Genomic DNA, 7451 nt, shown 5'->3' with positions numbered 1-7451 from the left:
AGAAGACGAACCTTCCACTAAGTTCACTGACTCCTTGTGGAGTGGATGATCCTTCTCAAAGTTCTGAAGCAACCCCAGTAACCCATGGTAGTTTACTTCAGGCTTTGTCATTCTATAATGAGTGAGAAATGGAAGATAAGACTTGGACAGTGAGTTCAGTATTGCATCTTTTCAAAGCTGCTCATGCAAGAAAAAGTCAAGCTTGCTCAAATGCTCCATCAGCTCGATCATATACAAAATATGATCAGTGACAGAGGCACCATCCCGTATTTTGGCGTTGAAGATGGCACAACTAGTCTTGTGCCTCTCCACATCATCGAGTGTGCCAAAGGCACCCTCCAACACTTGAAGCATGTCCTTTGGCTGAGTCGTCTCAATTCTGTGACTGAACTTGTCGCTCATGGCAGCCAGCATGATGCAGCGCACCATGGTCCGATCACTGAGCCACTTCTAATAAGTGTCTCTGACTGTTCCGCGTACATTGGCAGCTAGCTCCTCAGGTGCAGGATCCGTTATCACATATAGGATCCGTTCATGTTCCAAGACAATTTTCAACTTTTGGTACCAGCTACCAAAGTTGGGTCCCACCAACTTATCATTGTCCAACAATGATCGGAGTGATAGGAAGTGGCCATATCTGCACAAAGAAAAATCATAACCTAATTAGTAATTGATTCATTAAACCTAAAGATTTGACTTTAATCAAAAAGTTTCTCCTACTATTTTATTCGAATTGGTAGCCTCTACCTCCGATTCGAGGAATTACCCTAATTCCTTAGTGGATACTAGAATCCACTTAGACTGCACAGAAGCCCAACTTTGATTGGCCAACCCATGTACATCTAAGGGTAGGTTCATAACCAATTGATTCTCTAAATAATTTTTAGTAATATTATTTTTGCCCCAGTCCCTAATCAGTAGGCTTTGACCTCCACTGAAAAGGTCTGGTTAGGTCCAACCATTAACATGACCATACTTGGCCCATCTAGCCAATGAATGATTAGGCCCAACTTTGGTTGGCTAACCTAACCACCATTTAGAAAGATGCAGTCAAGAAATCATATTATGAATGATAATTCCATCAGCCAATAAGCACCAGGCCTTTAGGCCTCCAATGATTATCCAGATGATGGACCCATTATCATCCACTTAATGGGAGGCTATGACCTAGTTATCATCATAACTATTTTATTTAAGGACCTAATAATTTTAAAGATTTAATTGATTTAGAGGATGAGGTCAGATGACCAGCTTATCATGATCCTCCCACTGGCTTCACCAAGTCAGCTTAAGGGAGACCATTAAAAGGGCTGGTCTAGGAGCACCTAAATCAGTCACACTGATTTACCTAGCTGACATGGGTCTGCTCAAATAGTCAAGTGATCCGATCAAAACATAATTTCACCAAGAGGTCAGGTAAGTTCGATCGGTGGGAGGGTCTACCAAGGTTACCTTAGACACCATCAAAAATGGCCAGATAAGCGGGTTGCCAATTAAAAACCACCGGTCTGGTTTACCTTAGACACCAACTGGTTTAATTAATTTGATTAGATCAACCTAACAGTTCGTGCTAAACCACTTAGCCAAGAATCAAGTCCATTTGGTTCTCGTTAAAGATATGGACTTGACCAACTACAACTATTGTAATTGATCTAGAAAATCTTTGACCTAATCTAAGATAACAATTGATTAGATTTAGTCAATTCTTTAATTAAGTCCATCTTTAACCTAACCTTAGGTCTAACCCAATTAATGGACTTAATTTCTACTAACCCATTAACCCAATGTGTTATGGTTTGTGTCTTAGGTTCTTCAATTCACAATCCTAGAATCTAATCAAACAACTTCTTAATTCTCAATTAAGTTTTGGGCTGAGGGTTGGAGTTTGACTTTTCAAAATAATTTTTATATTTGTAAAATATTTTTACAACATGGTTCTACCAACCAAGTTGCAAGTTTGATTCATAATCAAAATGCAAGTGAAATAAGCATGAAACTACTTTAGATCTAATCTAAACAGGTTCATGTAATTGAAACAATTTCAACTTTAAATTGCATAAATTTTTCAGACAAATATATGATGGTTCTTTGCACGAAAATTATTAACAAAGAGATTTTATTTTAGATTTAATCATCTTTTGAATCTAATAAATCATAAATTTAATGTAGATCATATCTAACAAATTTATGATTAAAGATAGATCTACACGAACTAGGACAACCGTTGCACTGTAAGGGATAAACCTTACAGCAGGACAACCTACGTTCGTGATTGATCTAAAAATTTTAATTTTAGATTTAACAATCAGATTATAAATTAGATCTAATCTAAAAATAATCTAAGCATATATAAATAATTATATAATAAATAATCTAGGCTCTGATACCAATTAAGAAACCAGATCTAGGGTTTCAGGGTTAGATCTTAAAATTTTTTCAAGATCAGACAGCGAAAGACTAAAATAAATCAAAATTTATCTTATAAAATTAGAGATTTTTTAGATATAAGATCCTATTACATGATTATTACATGATATTAAATTAGAAATTAAAATATAAAGAGCAAGAACTACATGTTGATCATATCAACATGTTTCTATACTACATCTAATGTATGTAAAATATAATAGATCAGATCTATTACCTTGCAAGTTAGACTTCTAACTTTGCTGATCCGGACTTGAGGATGATGTTGTAAGCCACACATGCATCCGACCTCTAGGAGTCATCCACACGAGCCCACGAATCACGATCAGAAGTCCTGGTCTAGAAAATCAGCACAGTATGCTAGTACTGCACTGATCCTTCTTCGATGGTCGATCGGATGCCTTCTTCTTCTTGATTTGGACTCTTCCAAAGATGAGAAGTAGGAGAAGAGTTTTAGATGAGATACTCTCAGAAAACTTATAGATGGAGGAAGGAAGAGATGAACCCAACAACTCTAGAAGAAGACCCTCTTCTTCTTCTCTTTGCTCTAACCCAGATACCTAGTTTTGTGTCTGATAGATCTCCATGCCCCAAGACTCTTTCTCCTTGATTTTTGGATGCCCCAAAAGTCTCTCAATGCTCTATGTTCCACAAAAATTTTATAAATAAATTTATTTTAAATAGAGAGATATGAAGAGTCCTTGTCTAGGTCAAATACTTAGTCAAAGATTATCCAAACAAGGCAAGACAAGGGGGCCCAACTCTTGGGTGCCCTCTCCTTCCTTTTCTACCATGGACCAATAGCAAAGGATGCACAATATGTTTCATAAAATCATAAAAATTTCAAAAAAAATTTGGATAAAATCAGTGCCATAAGGTAAGAGTTTTGGTTTCCTAAAACTCTATCTCATAAAATTTGAAATCCAAACTAATTCCTACTTTGACTAGGTCTACAACCACATTTCATGTAAGAGAGAAAGAGAGAAAAGTTTTGGACATGTGTGAAGATCTGGGAGAGAGGTTTTGTAGCACAAAATAAGAGAGAGTGGGCATGGGATAAGAGAGAGTAGGCGTGGGGGCTAAGGTGGCGCAAGGTGGAATCCTAGTCTTACTAGGATTCAATCTATGACTTGCTCAAATTTGGCTTCTCAAACTAAATCAAACCAAAATCAAATCAACCTAATTAAATAGGTCTTAATCTAATTAAGAGCTTAATTTAATCAGATTAAATTAGATTTAAATCTAATTTAATTTTTTAAATAAATTAGAAATTAGGTTGACCCAAGTCCTATTTGAACTAGGACTAGTTTTTTCTTGCACTTGGCTTATCCAATAAACTAATTGAACTTGATCCAATCAAGTTCAAACTAAATCTAATTAAATTATATTCAATTATACTTAATCTCAGTCATTGGCTTAATCAAATTAAGCTAAGTGGCAATCGAATTGCTAATCGATCCTCCTGCAATACTTGCACTAGGTTAAATGTCAATCATATTGATCGTTTAACCTAGAACGATTCTTAATCGTTGATCAACCATCCGATCGGATCATGAACTCTAATATGTGTGACCTCATAGGTCTGAACCTAAGTCGATAGCACAGAAATAAGTTTTTATACCAATCGAAGTGACCATCTAGCAATGGTACCCGACGGCGGATAGGTTGAATGTGTAGAACAACATCCTTAGAACCCATGCGAATATAGTTTCCATATAATTCATCCTCTTGACCAAAATGTTCATAGGACACCTCAGAGTTCAACTGTCAACTCTGATCAGGTTGTCCACATTGTACTTCAAAATATCAAATCCATCTGATGGATTATCCTGGTCAAGATTTTGCTAAATTGAAATACAGTGACTCATTCTTCTCCAACTCTTGGAGTGGTCAATCCCATCTTGATCACACTCTGACTTCACAAGTACTTGACTATGCCCAGAAGCCTTCCATCACTGAATTAGAAATTTAGTTAGTCCAGTACCAAAGCACAGTGAGTTGCTTGCAAGTCACTGAGGCGATCTCAGGTCTAAGGGACACTATGCCTATATCCCATCAAGATATTTTCGACAGCAGAATGCTCTGAGTTGGTCAAGTTCAATGATGATGTACCCTTACATCTCACTGTATGCCATACCAGTATCTCCACACTCTTTGGTTAAGAGGACAACCAACCCATATGGCCTATAGCGACCTATGCTGATAGAAGCTGTCGTCCTTATTAACAGCCTATCATTTGGTTATGAACAGTTTTAAGGACTAATCGATAAATTTTTCTTTATCGAACCTAAATAGTCCTAAGGACTTCATCACAACAATAGAGTTCATTAGAAGATGAAAACTTATGATGAAAATGCCAAAAATATATTTTATTTATTAATAAATCAATTACAATACTTGGTTACTCAACCGTCAACAGGCTGATGATTGGTATTTGGGATATATTTTTCAACATCCAGAGGGTCAATCCCTTTTGATCCACACACAGACTTTGAATGTACTTGACTGTATCCAGTAGCCTTCCGTCACTGCATTAAAAATTCAGGTAGTTCGGCACCAAAGCACAGTGAGTGTTTGCAAGTCACTATGGTGATCTCATGTCTGAAGGATATTTATACCCATATATTTGCGAGCAGCTCTTGACAGTAGAATGCTCAGCAAGTGAGTCACTTGTTCAGTGATGATATACCCTTACATCTCACCTGTATATCATACCAGTATCATCACACTCCTTAGTTAAGAGGACAACCAACCCATATGGCACACAACAATCTTCACTCGATAAACGTCATTGTTCCATAATGACGTATCATTTGTCGCGAACTTATTTAAAACTATACGATAAATTCTCTCTTTATCATACACTAGCATAGTTCTAGAGACTTCATCACAGTACAAGAGTTCAAGGAAGATGTCACTTTGTGATAAAAAATATGTTGGGAATAGTGTCCAAAGTCAATCATCAGTCTGTTGACGGTTATGCTCTTTCCTGTATTAGTATATGAATTATAAATAAATAAAAGTTATTTTGATATTTTTCATCATAAATTATTTCATCTTCTAATGAACTCTATGTTGTGGTGAAGTCCTTAGGACTATTTAGACTCGACAAAGAGGATTTGTCGTTTAGTCCTTAAACCTGTTCGTGACCAAATAATATGTTGTTATTAAGGATGATAATATTTATCAAGCATAGGTCATTGTGTGCCATATGGATGGTTGTCCTCTTAACCAAAGAGTGTGGAGACACTGATATGGCATACAGGTGAGATGTAAGGTACATCTGCACTGAACGTGACGACTCCGGAGTTATTTCTGCTGTCAAGATTTGCTCCGATGGGATATGGGTATAAATGTCCCTCCGACCTGAGACCGCCACGGTGACTTGCAAGTAACTCACTGCACTTAGGCACTGGACTACCTGAATTTCTAATTCAGTGATGGAAGGATGCTGGGTGTAGTCAAGTACTTGACTTGTCAGTACGTGTGTCAAGATGGATTGACCACTCCAGTTCAGGAGCTGTGTACAGTCGTATTTAATTTAACAAAATCTTGACAGGGTAGTCCTAGTGAGGAGTCACAGGACTGTTTGAGTTGAGCACGATTCAGATGATCTAATCAGGGTTGACAGTTTAACCCTGAGTCATCCTAAACACAGAGGTCAAAAGGATGAATTATACAGTAACCATATTCATGTAGGTTCTGAATGTTGTGATTGTGACTTTTTGACCTATCCGATATCAGGTACATTGCTAGATGGTCACTTCGATTAGTACAAAATTGGTTCCTGTGCTACCGGCTTAGGTTCGAATCTACGGGGTCACACACATTAGAGGTTCCTATCTGATCTGATGGCTGATGAAGAGTCCTAATGCTTGTGACTATGAGTCCTACATGTTTGAGACTCTGTGATCGAGAATCAGATTTTTTGATCACGAGTACCACACATTTTGGGTACCGGGGTCAAGAGTCCACTGGTTTGGGATTTTTTGATCAGATTTCATATCGATGGATTCTGATGCCCGATTGCCCATCGAATTTGAATTCAATATTTATGAGAGGTTTAATTAGTGATTTGATCACTAATTAACTCAATTTGATGGAATAATTATTTTTGGATCAAGTCCAATTGAATTGGATTCAGTTGGGTTTGACCCGATTAGGTTAAGTGTTGACTTAATCGCCAAAGTGGTTTGGTCCCTGATCTGATCAGGGGTTGGGCTTAGTCAATTCTTGATTTGATTAGAATTTTATTAAGTCTAATTAAGCCTAATTGTATTAGGTTTAATTTAGTCTAATTGTGTCTAATCTATTTTAAATAAGGTTGGTTCAATTGGATTTCAAACCACCTTGACTAATCTCCCTGCGCCACCTCACTTCACATGCGCCCATTTGAATTCACGAGAAACGAGTTCTCATGAATTTTCTCCCACAAGAAGCCATCCCACACCCCTTCTTTGTGTGCCATTTTGAATGGATAAGGATGAGATTGGTTGGCCATTCAAATTCAAAGATGTTTGAATTTGAATGGATAACAAATCTCTGCGCCCACCCTTTATTTTGTGTGCCCCTTCTTCCACACGAGAAAAGGTTTCTCGTATAAAGTCTCCATGCACAAATATGCCCACGCCCCTCTCTTCTCATGCATAGAGTGGATAAGAATGAGTTGGTTGGCATTTGAATTCAAATTCAATTTGAATTCAAATGAGCAACCACTTATCTTTATCTTCTCACACGGAAAAAATGCTACAAAATATGTTTTGCTCTCTTTTTAAAAGGAAGAGAAGATAGGGCATGCACCAATCTGATTAGAGAGAAAAAGGGTGCATGAGAAAAGTCTCGTGCATGAGAAAAGAAAGAAAAAGAAGAGAAAAGAAAAGAAACAGAAAGAGGCGCAAGCTTTTCTGAGAGTACCCTAGGGTTTCTGCCTAGGGTTCGGGAAGTAAGAAAGTGAGCTACGAGTTCGTGAACCCATCAAATCTCAGAGAGAGATTCATCAACCTCTCAAGCACCTCTGCTGATGA

The sequence above is a fragment of the Elaeis guineensis genome, unplaced genomic scaffold (assembly GCF_000442705.2).
Source record: "Elaeis guineensis isolate ETL-2024a unplaced genomic scaffold, EG11 Super_Scaffold_1000033, whole genome shotgun sequence".
Classification (NCBI taxonomy): domain Eukaryota; kingdom Viridiplantae; phylum Streptophyta; class Magnoliopsida; order Arecales; family Arecaceae; genus Elaeis; species Elaeis guineensis.
This window is presented reverse-complemented; position numbering follows the sequence as displayed.